Source organism: Calliphora vicina, chromosome 1 (assembly GCF_958450345.1).
Source record: "Calliphora vicina chromosome 1, idCalVici1.1, whole genome shotgun sequence".
NCBI lineage: Eukaryota > Metazoa > Arthropoda > Insecta > Diptera > Calliphoridae > Calliphora > Calliphora vicina.
In genome coordinates, this window is record NC_088780.1 from 120,364,789 (window position 1) to 120,385,933 (window position 21,145).

General features: G+C 30.3%; 1 protein-coding gene across 1 annotated transcript in view; it reads left to right on the plus strand.

Annotated features, from left to right (window-relative positions):
- Positions 1-21,145, plus strand: part of LOC135963695 (sodium-coupled monocarboxylate transporter 1) — a 151,197-nt gene that overhangs the window by 114,024 nt on the left and 16,028 nt on the right. The window lies entirely within an intron of this gene.

The window sequence follows — 21,145 nt, forward strand, 5'->3', positions numbered from 1 at the left end:
AATCGCTATGAAATTAGATCATGTTTTTATGTCTATATGAAAGTTATTTGTTATAGTTATTTTAATTTTATGTTTATACCAACATTTTTAAGAGATTTATTATCGTTAAAGATATTTTTTAAAGATATTGTGGGCTTTATATGGGAGCTATGGCTAATTTTGAACCGATCGCCATGAAATTTGGTTGTGTTATTTATGCCTATATGAAGTTATTTATGTTGAATTTTATGTGTATACCAACATTTATAAGAGATTTAAGATCGTTAAAGATATTTTCGGAAATGGGCCTTACATGGGAGCTATGACTAATTATGGACCGATCGCTATAAAATTTAGCTGTGTTATTTATGTCTATATGAAAGTTTATTATGTTGAATTTTATGTGTATACCAAAATTTTTAAGACATTTATGCTCGTTAAAGTGATATTCGGAAATGTGCATTATATGGGAGCTATGACGAATTATGGAGCGATCGTCATGAAATTTGGTTGTGTTATTTGCGTCTATGTGAGAGTTTTTTATGTTGAATTCTATGTGTATACCGACATTTCTAAGAGATTTATGGTTGTTAAAGTGATTTTCGGCAGCGGGCCTTATATGGGAGCTATGACTACTTATGGACCGATCGCCATGAAATTTGGTTGCGTTATTTATGTTTATATTAAAGTTATTTATGTAAAATTTTATGCGTATACCAACATTTTGAAGAGATTTGTGCTCGTTAAAGTGATTTTCTGAAATGAGCCTTATATGGGAGCTCTGACTAATTATGAACAGATCGCCATGAAATTTGGTTGTGTTAGTTATGTCTATATTAAAGTTATTTATGTTGAATTTAATGTGTATACGAACATTTTTAGGAGATTTATGCATATTAAAGTGATTTTCGGAAGCAGGTCTTATATGGGAGATTTGACTAATTATGGACCGATCATAATAAAATTTGGTGACATGAATTTTGTATATATAAAAGTTATTTGGGGCAGAATTTGTGATGATGCCTATATAAATTAAACATTTAATTGAAGACTAATTTCGGGAGTATATTTGTATGGGGGCTAGGTGAAATAATGAACCGATTTCAGCCCGTTTCAATAGGATCCGTCCTTGAGCCGAAAAAATTATATGTACCAAATTGTATTCAAATATCTTCAAAATTGCGACCTGGACTCTGCGCACAAGGTTTAAATGGACAGCCAGCCAGCCGACCAGCCAGACGGACGGACGGACATCGTTTAATCGACTCAGAAACTGATTCTAAGTCAATCGGTATACTTTAAGGTGGGTGTTAGACTAATATTTTTGGGCGTTACATCTGCACAAACGCATTATACCCTCCCCACTATAGTGGTGTAGGGTATACAAATTCAGAATGGGTCCATGGGAGATAATTGAAATATAGGGATACACGCAGAAATAAACAAGTAAGAAAGTATGGTCGGTCAAGGCCGACCATATAATACCCTACACTAAGTAAAAGAACAAAAACATTTTTCTTTTAAAATTTCAATAATTTATATTTTTGAGTAATTTTCGGAAGTGGGCCTTATATGACCAATTATGAACCGATCACCATGAAATTATATCGTGTGATTTATGTCTATATGAAAGTTATTTATGTTGAATTTTGTGTGTATATCAACATTTTTAAGAAATTTATGCACGTTAAAGTGATTTTCGGAAGCGGGTCTATATGAGAGCTATGACTAATTATGGACCGCTCGTAACAAAATTTGGTGACATGAATTTTGTATATATATAACTTATTTGGAGCGGAATTTGTGGAGATACATATATAAATTAAACATTTATGACCGCTAAAGTCCAATTTCGGGAGGACATTTGTATGGGGGCTAGGTGAAATATTGAACCGATTTCATTTTGAAATATCTTCAAAATTGCGACCTGTACTCTGCGCACAAGGTTTACATGGACAGACAACCAGCCAGACGGACGGACGGACATGGTTTAATCGACCCAGAAAGTGATTCTAAGTCAATCGGTATACTTTAAGGTGGGTGTTAGACTAATATTTTTGGGCGTTACAAACATCTGCACAAACGCATTATACACTCCCCACTATGGTGGTGTAGGGTATAAATAGATTTTTATTCTAATAGACACTACATGAGTATTAAAGATGGAAATTTGTATACCCACCATCAAAAAAGATGGGTATTGTCATTCTGTTTGTTACACATCAAAATGTTAGTCACAGACCAATATTAGTATGTATAATATACATTGTATATTCAGGGTCAGTCGTCTGTCTGTTTAAAACATGATAGGGCGCAAATGAAAGGAGCTAGATAAAATTTTGCATAAATTAGTTCCATGTATGTACTCTGAGGTATGGCAAAAATCGGCCAATATTTGATGCTAGGTCCCCCTCAGCAAATGATTTCAATATTGATAATTGTCTAGCAATAATTAATATTGTGATGAATTAGGACATAATATAAAAGTTCATAATTGACCCCGCCCCCCATACTAAGTTTCGGCGCAGTCGAATATAACCACATACATGTTACTATTGTTATGGGCATGGAGACCATTTTGAAATTGGTGGATTACAAAGAAATTTAGACCTTCGAAAATCCATAAAAACAAGGTAAATAAGTGTAACCCTATTATACATGTTCAGATGTATATGTACATGTCTATTACATACATAAATTACAAATGTAGAGATACGAATACAAACATTATAATTGCATACATGTTTATGTTCTCGTGTGTCTTTCATTGATGAATTGTTCTTGCTTGTTGTTTTGTTTTATTATATTCTTCTGTTTGTTTTTGTAATTTGCTTATTACGAATTTAAAAGAGCATTATGACAAGACCACCAACGCCAACACCAACAAAAACAATATATCACTGAAACGTGACATATTTATAACCAAACTTATTGTAAAAAAAAACAAACGGAAAAAAGAGGAAAAATGAAGAAAGCAAAAATGACGAAAAAGTAAACAGAATATACAGCAACATTATGGCAAGGATGTGACCGGAAAAATTTGGTGAATCTTTATTAATGTTTCTCTTTTACCATGCTACACAGTGATGTGGATTTAAAAACATATGATAATAAACATAGAAGTTCTAAACTACATGTCTGAATTACAGGCATTTGTTAATAATTAGGGTAAAGAAATATCGTATACAGGGCTGAGAAAGTTTAGCCATAATGAGAATTAATATTTTCAGAAAATATTGGAAAACATAATTATGAAGATTTGTGTAATATAAACAATCTTATTCATCTCCAATTTATAAAATAATCAGTAATGGCAACTATTTGCACACAAAGCTGACAAGCTGCACCAATAAACTAATCTCGTTAGAAGTTTACTTATCTTTATTAGTCATCCTTAGAGAAGTTTTTTTTAATTGTTTTGTGTATATTGGACCAGCACTCAGAGGATGAACCCATTTCATGCAATTCATTGTGTTGAACCTAGGATAATATGTAATGGGAGGGTGGATAAAGGGAGTAGTGTTTGTGAAACCCCTTCTATAACAACTCGTGTAGTACGATCACGAGAAGTTATCACCATTACTAAAAGTTATAAGTAGGGGGCGGATTTTCATGCATTTATTATTGGAAAATAGGCGCCTAAAATATGCTTCAAAAAAATTTAAATATGACCTAAAAATTTCAACTTGTATTTTTGTGCAGAATCATAAAATAATTAACTTTGGATCACTCAATGCACAATATAGTTCCCATCAGTTAGGACTCTTTAAATTATACTATGAATTACATAGTTAAAGTTTTAAAATTATAATTGTGGTACTGAGTTTTCTCAGCTTTTGTTGATCCATAACTGTCTCAAACATATGGAAATACCTGCACAGAGCCCAGACTTTAATGTAATTGAGCAGCTTTGGGAGGAATCAGCTAGGAGAGTGCATCCAATAAAGTTGAACACGTTAGGTCAGCTAAAAGAGCCCTTACTAGAAGTGCCGGAAATACGATTTTACCAAAACTTGGTAAGATCGATTCCGGAGGGATTAAAGGACATTCTAGATAACAAAGGATCCGCAACTAAATACTGATCGCACAGTTTGGAATACCCATTTTACTTTGTCGGAGCGCAAAAAATTTAAATTGGTTTTTTATTCGTATTTTTTAAATTTAGTTTTTGATATTTCTGGTGTTAGTTACGCCTAGACTAAAAATTTACAATCATAAAATAAAATATACATAGAAGCGTTACTGAGATACAAAAAAAAACTTAAAACTTTTGTCCTAAAAACCTAAGTCTTGCAAATATTTCACATTTATTTACAATTATTAGAGATTGTTTAATTTTCTTTATTAAAATTCATTGAACATTTGAGTTTTTTCGAAAGTCTTTTAAAATATCTTCCGCAAAGCATATCAATATTTTTCACCTTTGTCATCACTTGAACCACAGCAGTAACTACTTCTTTATCATGTAATTTTTTGCTGGGAATGTAATAGGGTATTCAATCGATTAACCGTTAATGGGTTAACCGATTAATTTTGGTTGGTTAACTGTTTGAATAATTCGAAATTAACGATTTTCAAATAAAAAATTAACCGAAATTTCTTTTTTTGCACTTTAAGCTATTTTTTTGTAATTCAAATACAAATGTCAAAGTAAATTTACATATTTTTCGAACATCCAAGAAACATTTTTAGTGAGTATAACAACATGATAATAGACCAATTTCGATACATTACTGAAACGAGTATTTTATCAGAACTTATCAAAATTATTAAATGAATTAAAGATCTAAATAAATACAAAAAGAATACAAAGGACCAAAAAATAAAAAAAGAACATATCTCAGTTTTTTTCATGATCAAGTTTTGCCTTTCAAGTTTTAATACACTCACACTTTTTTACTAATACACTAACATTTTAAGAATTGAAACGAACTTACATTCAATTTCTCTTTCAATTTAGTGTTTAAATTTTCAATCATGAAAACAGCTGATTACATTTTTTTGCACAATTTGCACTGAAATTGTTTTCAAGTTGCGTACAGCCTTCGTCACAGCTTTAAATTTTTATAGATTTTGACAAACAGTATATGTAAAAGACTAAAAAGAAAATTATTTATTTTGTGGTTGAATTGTTATGTTTTGTTTGTTTTTTATGTTCTAGTTCATTATATTAATAAAATCCTTAAATAAGTATACAAAATTCGTGGATTTATTTTCAGTTTAAAATTAATATAGAAATTATTCGATTAATCGAATAATGTAAAATTAACCGATTAAATCTAAACGCCGATTAATTATTTGCTCGATTAACCGATTAAACCAGAAACCCGATTAATTGAATGCCCTAGAATGTATACAAAATACATACAGACACCGATATGTATGGGTAATATTTTATTCAAGCACCCTATCAAAATCACTCATACGTAAAACAAGACACTTTAATCCCGTTAAAAAAACAAATGAAATATATTGTAATAAATACAATTATGTATTAAATATACAAATTAAAAATAATTTAATATTACCAAATAATATATTCACCATACACTTTATTCAACTTAAATGTTTTAACTTCTTAAATGCTTACTCGGCCTTCTGTTTTTGATTTTAACATACTGGTGTGTGTCTTATGATAAATAAGTTGTTATAAAAATGCCAAACGGTTAAGTATCACAATATTTTTTTTTAATAAATATTGCTAGATATTCAGGCTAACAATATCAGCAAGTATTTTTAGAAAATTATTTTTTCTCTGCCCGGTGTCACCTAGTGTTGACCCCGCTATAAAATCGCAACTAGCTATATTTTTTTTTATTTTAAACTTATTTATAGTGTAAACTAGACGTATTTTTACTATTTTTAATAAAAACAAATTGTTTCTCCCTTTGGCGAGGGTATGGGAATTGCCGGGTTAAACACTCTCATGTAAATTAAAAAGTAAAAAATGTAAAAACAAAAATAATATAATTTCTGTTAACTGTCATCACTAATAAACGGTTGAACTGCCACAAATTAAATATTACTTATATGTACGTCCACATACACAATTATAAATGTGTGTGTATACTTTCATGTATTCAATATTTAACAACATTAATGATACAAAAATAAAAATTTTTACATGTGTTTTTCATATACATATGTATGTATGTATGTATGTATATTGAGTTCTTGTCATATACATACTAGCTGGTAGGTATGTAAGAAATATTTACCAAAAGTGGATATTGTAAATTTATGGAAATACTCTGAAACTTTTCAGAAAAAAAAATGCCAAACAAAAACTACAACTGAAAGATGTTAAAAATGCTCGTTTATTGCACTGTACACTGGAAGATATTTTTAGTAAATTGGAAGAAAATTTAATATAATATTTCTGTGTCAACATGATACGACAGACTTCATCACCAGTGAATGAGTGTCGAATATATTCCTAAACACCGTTACACAATAACAATTTAAAGACCTTAGTTTTGAGCTGTAAAATTGATTTGACTTCTGTGGTACAACAAATTTACATTTTTTCATAGTGATACACAGTGGGGCAGAATCAAAATTTTTTGGAAATAAATCTGGGATTTCTAAACGGCTGGTCCGAGTGCAATATTTTTGAAGGACGGAGATTTAAAGTATTATAAGTCAAAGGAATTCCTAAAAATTTAAGCAAAAATCCCGAAAATGGTATTTTTTATAATTTTGCCCATAATATCCACATTTCCTTTGGGGCTGGGAAAATACTTCGGAGATAAATAGGGAACACATCAGGGTTTCCAAAGCTGCTTCCTGTTTTCTGATACCAGCTTTGGGATTTTAGGAGATGTGGACCAAATTTGAAATTTTGATAAAAAAATAGGTGAAATTCCGAAGGGCGACATATTCGAAAAATTAGACATGTTTTTTATACCAAAATATTCTCCATAAAGATAGATACCTTACAGAAAAATATAAACTTGTTGTATGTTCTTAAAGAAAGTTTTTTTTTAATAAAAAAAGAGGGTGATATTCTCCTCGTATATACACAACCTCTGCCACACAAATTTCGTGGACGACTCCAACTGTATCCCAAAATGTACAGCTCTGACAATATGTTCTGTGACCTGGAAAACCTTCATAATTGTCCAGCTGCCATTGACCGACTAATCATCTAATAGGTACCCAATTAAGTTTATTAATACATACATGTGAGACTCCTTGTTTTTAAATTTTTATTGTATTAACTTATTAAAGCTTTCCATAACTTTCGAGTGTAACAATACAAAATGTATAATATTAAATGCCACGATACCATTCCTGCCAAGTAACAGAAAAATGACAAGTAAAAAAAAACATGAACATCCGTAGCAAAAACAAAATGCAACAGCAACTATAATAACTCAACAACGTCACTGATGCCTGTGAAGGATAATATTTTTCAACTTGAATTGAAAGCATAAGATAATTGCATAGCCCTGCATACTTGGAACATCCACTATGGCAAACATTTGTACATGAGTTTAACTATATACACCTCCAAACATATTAAATATAGCCATTTTAATTAACAATAAATTAATCGTCATGGTTTCAATTTCTTGTTACGAAATACGTACATATTTGTTACAATGTCACAGAATAATGTAAGAGTACTTGTAAAACTTTCAAACTTTACTTAAGTGTATTTAAAATGTTTACAAATCATCTTAGGATTTTTTTTTCTTTTTCGTTTGTTTAAAAAGTTGTATGTTCATCGTAAAAATTATGCCTCAGGCCATACAGTCTCGATCAAAATAATAGCACCACGGCCAACCGTGACAGATTTTTCTCTTATAGTAAAACAATATATGTATGTATGTATATTCTGTAATTATACGTACATTAGGGACATAACTATTGACATCTTTTGCAAATATGCAAATTGGCATAGCATAGTCGAATAGAGCATTAAAAAATATGAAAAACCACGGTATTATTTTATCGCGGTTGTTAAAAAGTTCACGCACCAAACGCAATAAAGTTTTTCTTAAATATTTTCAATTATTTTGAAATACAATATATTTTATATTAATAATTACTGCTGACATACTTCAAAAAATAATTTTTAAAGAAGGAAGTATCCCGCACCCTTGCAAAAAAAAAATATGAAATTATTTATAGAATTTTTCAGAGATAAATAAATCAGTTTGCCCTTTAAATGTTGTAATAAGCTCTAAATACTTTCACATAAGTAGTAACATTTTAGTGTTTTCTCCTATTCAAATCATCTTGAAAAAAGGTTTCAAGGGTTTTTGTTTTTTCAGTCGTGGTTGTCATTATCGTGGAATTGCCCATATGTACTGATATTCACAAAATCAAATAGTTTGATTTTTGGATCTGTGTAAAATTTTGGTTCATTATCAATATTTGTTAGGTATTTAAGAAGGTTAATGTATATTTCGAATGTGGTCCATAGATGGGATCTATGACCAATTATGAGCCGATCTGCATAAAATTCGGTGCATCGATTTTCTCTTATATGGAAATTATTTATGTCGCATTTTTATCTGATAACGGTACTTTTGAGTGATTTATGCTTCGGAAGAGGATTATACCAGGAAAAAATTTGTATAAGGGCTAGAAGAAATCATTCACATATTCTTACCATTTGCAACACAGTTTGTCCTTTTATCATATGAACAACGAATGAAAGATTTTATGGTATTCTCTGCAATGGATTTACCAACAACAACAAAAAATATGTGAAAATTATGAACATTTTTGGAGGTTGTCTTACATTTTAATCCATAACTCTGGTTCCACCGCTTCGATTTTGCGGATTTTCAATACCAAACTGTTTAGAAAAATTAATAAACATTTTGGTATTAATATCATTCATATGACTTATGTATTTTGGATGTGAGAGTGTTTTACACAGACAGACGGATAGACTGACATATGTAGCTCAATCGACTTAGAACTTCTCAAGGATCAATAATAATACTTATGCACTTTACTGGGTATTCGATGAATATTTCTCAATGTTCCAGATGGAATGACAAACTTATATACATATACCCTCATTCACTCAAATATTCGACATATTCTAAAAACCGGTTTTCGAATAATTCGAAAAAGCGTAATTTTTAAAAAACGGTTTTCGGTGTTTTCTATCAAAAACCGGTTCAAATAACCGGTTTTTAGCCTTTTTTGTCAATTTAAGAATTGAGGTATATTAAATTATTTGTATACCCTTCACCATGAGTGGCAAGGGTATATATAAGTTTGTCATTCCGTTTGTAATTTGTACATTTTTCATTTGTGACCCCACAAAGTATATATATTCTGGATCGTTATAGATAGCGAAGTCGATATAGCCATGTCCGTCTGTCCGTCTGTATGTTGAAATCAACTTTCCGTGGCCCCCAAATAACTTACAAACATGATTGATACATCAATATATCGGGAATTCTTCCGGCTCGACAAAATCGGCCCACACATGGCTGAGATATGCCCTATTTTTGATCTATATCTGTACTGCTAAGTCACTAATATAGACAATATGGATATCTAATGATAGATAGATATTTCAAAGTCCATTGCAACGATGTATATAAGGCTATAGTATGATGGAGCTACAATGGGTCAAAATCGGGAAATATATTTTTTTGAATTTTTTTTCATCAAAAAAATTTTTTTTTGTCATAAATTCTTTTTCTCGAAATTTTTTTTTAAAAATTAAAAAAAAAAATTTGGAAAAACAATTTAAAAAAATTAATTTTGTTTAAATAAAAATATTTTTAAGTATAATTTTGTATTAAAAGTAATATCATAAAATCTTAAAATAAATTTTAAAAAATATTCGATTTTGTCGAATAATTCGAGACAAAAAAACCGGTTTGTCAAATAACTCGAAAACCGTCCTTTTGTAAAAACCGGTTTAAAAAAACCGGAAAATTGGAAAAAAAGAACCGGTTTTTCGAATTATTCGAAAACCCGTTTGACAACTCTATGTTGGTGGAGGGTATAAAAAACACAAATTAATTTAACAGTTTTTACGTAATATTATTATATAACAATATGAATGTCGTGGTGCAATTCTTTTGACCGCAGCTGTACGTAGAGAAAATTTTGCCGGAAATAAAATCTAATCTATAAATACTGTAACAAGTGTATAAGTAATTTGAATATGTTTTTATGACCAAATATCAGGTAGGCGCAATAAGGATTACACATTGTTGTAGCAGTATTAAAATTCAGAAATCGGATAGAATTTTTAATTTATAATAAAGTCAGTTTAAATATACGACTTTCCTTTCAAGACAGACAAACCGACGGACATAGTCTTTAAGTTTCCAAAATATAATTATTACGATTCAGCAAAAATGATTTTTTTCTTGTGAAATATGCAAAGTCTTACTTTTCAAGCTTTTTGTTTAAAAAACTTGTCATGTCTTGTGAGTACAGTTACATTTAACCTCAGAGTACTGAAATTATATAATAATTATAATTAAAGTGTGTTTTAACGGAGTCGCGTCAACTATTCTTGTAAACAAATTCTTACTGTTTTAGTTCTTCCAAAATATAGAGAACAGCCCTGTATATAGCACATTACTGTTAGCAAAATATGTCTATGAGTGTGTCACTGAGAGAGAATACGATTTTTGTTTAAATAAAGTGAAGTAATGCACTTAATTTTTACAACTGTTATATTTAACACACACTTTTCCCGCAACATCAAGTTCACAAACACACATAAGCTTACATCCTATACACTCCCACATTACGATGATTTGCTGTAGCCCAGAGGATCGTTAAGTTTCAGCAATATTTTAGTACTTGTAATCGCACATACGCACATACATTCCAAAACATGCTTCAACATTCTAGCAAATACTTTTCCCAAATGTATGAGAAATGATAATGATTTTTATTTGAAGAAAAATATATTACCGGTAGGAAATTTACGTACAGTTCCTAAATACATAAGTCTTCATTTTAAGCTATCTGAAATGCAATCGATTCTGTTCTGTGAGGGTTAAATGAGTTTTGATGATATTTGACCGCATGTGTTTCCCACTCATAATAAATGAAATCCAGAATGGTCCTGGAATTCTTCCGTCCATATGACGATCAAACGAGCTTAGATTGTGGTATTTCTTTTTAAGGACCCTCTTATCGAACAAATTAGTTTAGCCCACTCCCATTGATCATTTGGTTTCCACGAATACCCTCGTGTCCCAGAAACCCAACTATTTTAGAGTGACACGTGACAATTTTTGTTTAAGCTAAATAATGAAGAGGAGAAAATCGAATCGTTAACTTAGTGTGAAAACGTTCTATGTCCCTTTTCACAAATTTTACCATAGAAACAAAAACGTTCTAAAGTCCTTGGTTTTGAAAATTGTTGAAATCTATCAATATGGATTCATTATTTATTTGGTATGATTCATAATTATATATAAGAAGAGCGCTGTCGACTTATAGATTTTTTTTGTGACTTAGCACATTTTCTATTCCTTTTTTTTCTAATAACTTTTGTCTTTATTTTCATCGTTTTAACCATGTTATTTCTTTTATACATATGGGCAATTCCACAAGAATGACAACCACGACTAAAAAACCAAAACCCTTGAATCTTTATTTCAAGATGATTTGAATATGAGAAAACACTAAAATGTTGCTATGTGAAAGAATTTAGAGCTTATTACAAAATTTTAAGGGCAAAAATAATGAACTGACTCGAGATTTTGGACAACAATGTTTCGAAAGAACGTATAATTTTTTTAAAATATAGTACCCTCTGAATAGAACATACTCAGTTACTCAGTTACTCTTATTTTTGCAAAATCTATTCCATTCTATAGGAGTACAAATGTCACGTACGATGACATGGAATTACCCATATGCATCCATATACGTTTTGAGTGTGTCGATACCATCCACGTTAATAATATTATTCGATGGTTTTACCAAATTACAAGCCAGGCTAGCCTGGATCCCAAGACCCCATTCCTTTTAAATTTTCTCTAGATTGAAGTCTTACTTATCCTTCTCTGATTATTTCGACTCCACTAGAGGTTAATATACCTTTTTTATCCCTGCAAATTGATCATACAGGGTCAACTCTATGATTTCGCATAAAGTATAAGACAATTAGGTTAATAGGGAACACAACCTATTCATTAAATACGACTTACCCCCACACAAAGAAAACAGATTCGTAATAGCAACCGAATTTGTTGCCAATCGAATGATTCTGCCTTGGTGACCGAATTTTACAGTTGTGGCTATAAAATTTTAGAAGTGGTAACAAAAGTTTGGTTGCTTCAACCGAAATTCTTCTTTACCCACTGATTTTCTGTTGATAGAATCGAAAAATTCTATATGTGCAACCGAATCATTTGATTGGTAACAAATTCGGTTGCTATTACGAATCTGTTTTCTCTGCGCATTATCACAATGTATAGTTATGTTTTTACCTAAAGTAACAGACAGTTTTCATACAAACATTATTTTAACTAACGGTTAACATGTAACCAGACATCCAGAGAAGAAATAAACCTTTACTTGTTCTGACTATGTAGCGTCTAGAGCTAAATCAAAAATCTATATCACACATTTAACAAGCCTATATCACAAGCCTAACTCCCCTTTGTTCCAACTATTAAAACATTCACCATATTTCACATCCATTTAAACATGAATGGTATTCAAAATCACTTCTTTAAATCTCCCAACTACTTATTTCCTATCGACTTGTATTCATTCTTTATGCAATTAATAGTATAATCATCTTAGAACGTAAAAAATAAAATAACAAGAAGAAAAAAGTCCCCAACTTCTTAGTTGTAAGTAAACTTTTATACACTTACATACAAATTCAAATACAAATGAATGGAATAGAATAGAATAGGAAAAAAGAAGACCCAAGACTTTGGAAAACATTAAATTTGTTACACAAGTATTACAAAAGGAATACCAAACAAAAGTAGAAGTAAAAAAAGTTTTGTGTTACTTTAGTAACTATGTAAATAGTTAGTTGTATATGATATGAAATATACAGTGACATGTATAAATGAGGGACTGTAGAATAATTCTTCTGTACTAGGGTGTGACAATAAGTCCGTGACTTTTTGAATTTCCCGGCACTTCACTGAACAGCCAACACTGCTACTTCCAACTGGCATCTGTCAGTTGACTCCAGTCAAAATTTGAACAAGCTCCATCATTTGTTTGTGTTTGACAACCATCCATTGATAGCAGACTACCTCGTGACGTAAGGAGAAATTGGAAAAAAACTGAATATTATCTGCAGAATTTCGTTGTGGCCGTACAATTAGGGAAGATGCCAAACGTTCTGGACATCTAGCTGAGGCCTCTACACCCTACACAATTGAACAAATTCACGATATGGTATTGGCCGATCGGAGACTGAAAGCGCTTGAGATTGTGAAAGCCATAGGCATTCCACATGGCTCAGTGGTTTCAATATTGAATGATCACTTGGGTATGAGAAAGCTTTCCGCAAGATGGTTGCCGCGTTTGCTCACAATTGGGTGCACAAAAAGGTACACACATGTTCAGTTTCCATGGCAAAAATCCATGAATTAGATTTAGCCCCAAGTGACTTTTTCTTGTTTCCAAATCTGAAGAAATATCTCGTTTTAACCTTATTATTGGTCGATCGGAGATTGAAAGTGTGATAAATTGAAGAAGCCATAGACATCTCACACATGTGAAGTTACCATTGCAAAAATTCATGAATTAGGCTCCCTCTTCCTCCCTATTCTCCAAATTTAGCCAAGAGTGATTATTTCTTGTTTCAAAGCCTGAAGAAAAGTCTCGGCGGAAAGAGATTTGACTGCAACGATGAAATCATCTCACCTCTACAAATCTTATTTTTTGAAAGGGATAAACAAACTGCAGAAACGTTGAGCACAAAGTGCATAGAGCTCAAAGTTGAAAAATAAAATGTTTTTTTTATCCAAAAACCCACCCTCGTATATATGTAAGTTGGGATTTAGCAGTGCAGTTAGTTAGTACATACTAGGGTATTCGAATTATTTGATTTTTCTCTTGTTCGAATAAAACGAATAATTCGAATAAGAGATTTTAACTTTTTCGAATAATTCGATCACACGTTTAAAATTAATCGAATTATTCGAATAATTTAAATTTTTTTAAAAAAGTAAATAATGATGTTTTGATGTCGGTTTTTTAATATTTTATTGTTAAAGAAAAACAAAAATAACGTTAAAGTTAACAATTCAAGTATTGATAATGTTAAAAACATTCGAAAACAAAGTCCATTATTAAATTTTCAAAGAAATATTCTGATCAGATTAACTGCCGAACAATCTACAAGACAATTGACTAGTAAACCCTTTAGTTTCCGCTTTAAAAAATTTGAGCTAGTTGGATATGATACTGAATTCAAATACAATATAAACGTATTAAGAACTTTTTTATGTCGTTCATTAATTCGGGGTTTAAATTGAGTAAATACTTCTTTAGTAAATTAATTATTCACTTTTTCTAAATTATTTATAACAAATTGCTCTATTAACGTTGCCGAATCTTTGTTTAATAAAATGGTTTTGGGAAATTACACAATAAAGGGAATCTGTCCAAAGTTTGATATCATTGTCAGTGAACGTGACTAATTTGAAGTCAGGCAGTGCATGATTGACGCATTTACAAATACGCAAACAGTTTATTACCATGTTAGACAAAGGTGTTCAACAATGTTCAAAATCATGTATAAGACGAACTCCATGATATTCTTGCAACAAAGCGTTAGTTTGCAATATTTGTGTTTATCATACGATTTATTAAAAATTTTGCAACATGGTTAATAACATCACTTATATACATATAAGATCATGGCCTTCATCTATTTCAATGTAATCATTATAAATGTCATCCACAATATCACTTTCGACCGTTTCAAAATCACATTATCCATCACATTCAACTCCAATTTAATCTAAGTTAATATTTTGATTATTAATTGCGATTCTTGTAATATTTCCCCAGCTAAATAACAAATATTTTAATCCGTATCTTTTGATTACATTGGTTGAAGTCCTAAGTTATAAATTTTTAAAGATTTGTTTATTCGTTTTATTCGATTATTCTACATAAAATTGTTCGAATTATTCGTTATTCGAAAATGGTCATTTTTAAATTGTTCGAATAATTATTCGTAAGAAATTATTCGATTAATCGAACGATCATTTGTCGAATGAATACCCTAGTACATACACTAAAATCTTTACGATATTATGTATATTTTTCTCTCACAACTCAATTGTCTGTATACTCTTCTGAAAGAAATGTTTGTCCAACTTTTAAACGCTTTTACTGTACATTTACTTACAACATATTTTCATATAAAACATGTCGTACTTACAAATTCTCTGACACATGAAAACGCACCAAAACACACCTTAACTAAGTATTACTTACAACTAACTGCTCATACTTGATTCAGAGCAAAGTATTTTGTAGGAAAAAGTTGACAATAAAATACAACACTGGTTTAAGTTTATGAGACATAGCGAACGAAACAAAAAATAGAAAAACGTTTTGTTCTGCATTTTCGTTGAATTAGACTTGCGGAGATTTTCCACAACATTTTTATGACATTTCTATGTGACTGTAAGGGGGAGGGAGGGAATTTTTACCAACTAAAACACAAGTAGAACAAGTAAGAGTGTTATATTCGGCTGTGCCGAATTTTGTATAACCACCATCAATAAGTGACAATAAAATATTTTTCTGATATTGGAGTTATATGGGGAGTAGGGTCAATTATGGGCTGATCCTCACAAAAGTTGGAAAAAAGATTTAGTTTCATATAGAACTTATTTATGACCAATTGCTTCACGATATAAATTATTACACGTCAATTATGAATGTTCAAGTCATTTTCTGAGGGTGTCCTTGTATGAGGACTAGGGACAAATTTTGCCAGATTTTCGCCATACTTTACAGTATAATTTCAGAGTAACTGGATCTAAGTTGTTCCAAATTTCTATCAGGATTGCCGCATAATCAACATATTTATGATTGCTCAAACAGTATTCCGGGGGGACATTTTTATGGGGTCTAGGTGAAATCTTAAACCGATATTGCCCATTTTCAATACCAAAGAAACCCTATCAACTCAGAGTATTAGCCAGCTAATTTCATTTGGGCCCTATAGTGTTTTCAACAGACGGACATAGCTATATCATCTTAGAATTTTATAAAGACCTAGAATATACATACTTCTGTGGGTCTATGATAAATATTTCTATGTGTTACAAACGGAATGACAAAATCTGTATACTGTCTGATGGTGGGCATAAAAATAACAATCGTTGAAGACAGGCTTTATGGAAATGTACACAAGGGGAATTTGCACACTTGTAAAAAGTATTCACAAGGTATTAACGCAGTAAATCTTTCTAGAATCTAAGACTATAAATTATGATTAAATAAAGTAGTTTATAAAAGATCTGAGTTAAAATAACCAAACTTGGGCGTTGCCAATTAATTTTCAATTACCAATTACATTGCATGTAATAGGATATCTCGAAATTAAGTGCTTAATTTTTGTATTTCATATAAATTAGTTTATAGTGTTGAAAATGGGATTCTAAGAATGTCATAAGATAAAGTTTACATGTCTGGCAATAACGACGAGAAAGTCAATCAATAATTTATTCCTTTTTTCCGGTACTTATTTCTTTTCGTGTTTCAAACATTGTATGTTTTACAGTGCAACAGACTTGTAGCAAACAAAGATTTGTTAATTTGTTTACCGATATAAGCAAGTTTGTTGAATAAAGAATGAGAACTTTAGTATGTATTATTTTATTTTTTTTTAATGGAATGTGTGCCAAAAGTTTGTCATAAGTTTGTCATCAAGCAAATGTTCGTATCTGTTAGAGAGATAAAGTTTTAATAATCCAAAATATGCTTTAGGGGCAACATTTTTGCAAGTAGAAGTAAAATAAATGGTTTTAAAATATTTTTCTTTAAGTTTTTTATCAAAGTTTTTAAACAATTTGGATTAATTGATAAACTCAATTGTTAGTAATCTTAAGTAATACCAAATGTTTTTAGGAATAAATAAATTAAAAATAAAATTCAAAGCAATATGCAAAGTTTAGTGCTGCTGTGGTATTCAGGAACGAAGACGTTCAGTAGAATGTGCCAATTATAAATAAATTTTGGGAAAACAATTTATTGGGTAGAAATGTAGAGAAGTAAATGGGGTAGGAAAAGTTGCACGATGTTCCATGGCTTGCGATTGTAGGGGATTTTTCATGTTTTGCTTTTTACAAAATAAGTAGTTGTCATTCTATGGGGAGGACTTGAATCAGTTACGGTTCGAAATGGTCAATTATGGACCGATCCTCATAAAAGTTGGTAGAATGATTTTGGTTCATATAAAACTTATGTATGTCCAATTTCGTCATGATATTAATTACACGGTGCTACGATGGAAAAAACCTGTAAAACGACCTAGCGCGGGTTATAGGTCTTTCTGAGTACATTACAAATTGTGTCAAAAAATTTCAGAAAAACCCTCAAATTCAGAAGTTATTCTAAAAAAAAACAGTTTTCTGTGATGTTCGTGAACTTATCGACCTGTAACTCAGTTAGTTTTTGTCCGATTTAAATTTTTTTAACATGTTTGAAAAGAAAACTGATTACGATTTAAAATGACATGCATTTATTGATACATATGTAAGTTATAAGTATTGTTTTTGTTAAGAATATCTAAAAACAAACAATATTTATCAACTTTTTTGATTTTAGTCGCTTTTCATTGATTATTTTGATATGAAAGCTTATAAAAATGTAGAAAGAAAATTTTGTTCTTAACAAGACATGGTTTTAATTTTTCAAATCAGATGAAAACTGTAGAAGTTCTTCAACTTTTCATTAATACCTTTTTTAGTATTTTCTTCCCCAGCGCATATGAATAAAAAAAAACGAAAACTATACAAAAAAAATATTTGTAAAATTTTTAATTTACAAGGTAAATTTGTTTGAACTTTTTACGAAAAAGTTTAATAACTTTTGCAATTATAAACCTCTAATAAGTAATGTCACGTTTTTGTCTATAAAATTGTATTTAAAAACCTGTGCAAAAAAAAATTTGGTTTCATAGAAAAAATTTAAAATAACTATTGTTAAATTTGAAAAATTACGAAAAAAATAAAAAAAAATTGTAAACGTTTTATAAAAACTTGAACAATTTCTTGAAATATAGATTTTATGCCTACATATTAGGGTATTCAAATTATTCGATTTTTTTCTTGTTCGAATAAAACGAATAATTCGAGGTTTTAACTTGTTCGAATAATTCGATCACACGTTTAAAATTAATTAATTAATTATTCGAATAATTTTAATTTTTTTAAAATAGTAAAGAATGAAGTTTTGATGTCGGTTTTTAATATGTTATTGTTAAAGAAAAACAAAAAATAACGTTAAAGTTAACAATTCAAGTATTGATAATGTTAAAAAACATTCGAAAACAAAGTCCATCATTAAATTTCCAACAGAAATATTCTGATCAGATTAACTCCCGAACAATCTACAAAATAATTGACTAGCAAACACTTTAGTTTCCGTTTTGGAGCTAGCTTTAAAATATTTGAGCGAGTTGGACATGATCCTGAATTCCAGTAGAATATAAACGTATTAAAGTGGTCTTGGGGAATTACACAATAAAGGGACTCTGTCCAAAGTTTGATATCATTGTCAGTGAACGTGGCTAATTTGAAGCATGATTGAAGCATTTACAAAAACGCAAAAAGTTTATTACCATGTTAGACAAAGATGTTCAAAATTATGTATAAGACGAACCGCTTTTCTTGCAACAAAACGTTAGTTTGCAATATTTGTGTTTATCATTCGATTTATTAAATATTTTGCAACACTTACGTACGCGGTTAATAACATCATTTATATACATATATTTTAAGATCATGGCCATCACCTATTTCAATGAAAATCACATTCTCCATCACATTCAACTCCACTTTAATCTAAGTTAAAATTTTGATTATTAATTGCGATTCTTCTAATATTTCGCCAGCTAAATAACAAATATTTTATTCCGTACCTTTTATTTTCATTGGTTCAAGTCCTAAGTTAAAAATTTTGAAAGATTTGTTTTTAGAATTGTAACTTCTTGCAGTAATATTTATATATTTATAGAAGGAGCTATCGAAACACTCATCTACAGTGATCGAAAGTCCCTTTGTTAGACTTGGGTAGTTCATGAACGAACTAGTTCAATTGAACGATTCCATTATTTGAACTAATTCAAATCATATGCTCACTTAGTTCAGTATTGAACTATGAACTAAAATGGTTCATATGTGCGCTCTTAACTTAATGCGTGTTTTCGTTGCTTTTCCTACTACTTTTTATAAGAATTCTGACATAATGCCGAACAAATAAGGATCATAATGGATAGATTGTCAGTATTATACGGCAACTGACAGCAAATAAAAAACCCAAGGAGCATTTTAGCTCTAGTATCATATCTGTTGTTTTAGTTCAGAACAGAGAGACATTTTTAATATTTTATTATAAGACATGTATTACTCGTTTCTTGTATTATAAATATGTAGTTCAAAAGTCAAAAAGAGCGATTGAACTATAAGAGCTACCTAGTTCATTTTTGAACTATGAACTAAAATGAGCGATCATTGAAATGAACTAATAAGCACAAGTCTAGCCTTCGTCTTTAGTTATTTGTCGAATTTCAGAAACAATACAATTTTTGTGAGTCATTATTACTTATTTAAATTTGAAATTATGGAAAATTGTAAGCAATTTAATAAATTTAAATATATGTATATGAACATTTATTCGTTTTATTCGATTATTCTACATAAAGTTGTTCGAATTATTCGTTATTTGAAAGTGGCCATTTTTAAATTGTTCGAATAATTATTCGTAAGAAATTATTCGATTAAACGAACGATCATTAGTCGAATGAATACCCTACTACATATGTCTATCCATAATTGATTAAAATTTTGAAATCGGTCTAAAAAACACAGTTTTTTCAAAATTACTCAAAATTTTGAGGGTGTTTCAAAATCTTTGAAAACGGTTTTACTATGTCCTCATCTAGGCCTATAACCCCCATTAGCTCGCTTTTCAAGTTCTGACAAAAAGTGTCATTTTGTAGCAGAGTGTTATTATAAGACAGTTATGAATGTTCAAGACATTTTCTGAGGGTGTCCTTGTATGGGGACTAGGGACATACTTTACAGTATATTTTCAGAGTACTTGGATCTAATTTTGTGCAAAATTTTAATTCAACATATTTATATGGCTGCTCAAACATTATTCCGGGGGCACAATTGTATGGGAGCTAGGAGAAATTATAAACCAATATTGCTCATTTTAATCATCTTATCAATAGAGATTATTTGTGGAACATTTCAGACGGCTAGCTCTTTTCATGATTTCAGCAGATAGATGAACGGACGTCTTAGATCGTCTTAGAATATTATGAGGACCCAGGATATACAATACCTTTTGGCTGTAGTTTCGATATATTTGTGATTGTGTGTATAAAAATTGCTTAAACAACAGCAACAAATGGAGGTAGTTGTGGGGTTGCAAATGAAAAAAGTGAAAATTACAAACGGAATGACAACCCTGACACTCATGGTGAAGTCTATAAAAACAAATGAAGTTATGAGTACAATATGCAGAAATATGCTATAATAATATGATGTAAAACGCAAAATATGCACTAACGAATCGATGCCAAAAATGAACTGAAACAGCAAAAAGTATGAAATTGCATATCTTTAATTGTACTGCTGATAATTATGTATCAAATATCCAACTAATGTGAAGCAAATAGACTGCTTAGCCATTTACCCTTTAATAATTATACTTTATTCCTTCCAATTTGACAATTAATTTCCAAAAGAACATATCGTAATACCTGTAATTTAAAACCATCTCCTAATAAATGTTAAGTGAACCTTCTAACATTTGTGTCCTTTAAATAAAATTGATTGTCACTTGACGCGTTTTTTCTTTCAAAATAATTTTCTGTATGACGTAACAATGAACCCAACAACAATAAATTACGTTTTTTGATTTTGTAACACAATAAAGAAAATCCTTCACAGTTTAAGAACTTTGTAGATTTATTTATTTTATTATTCTTTCC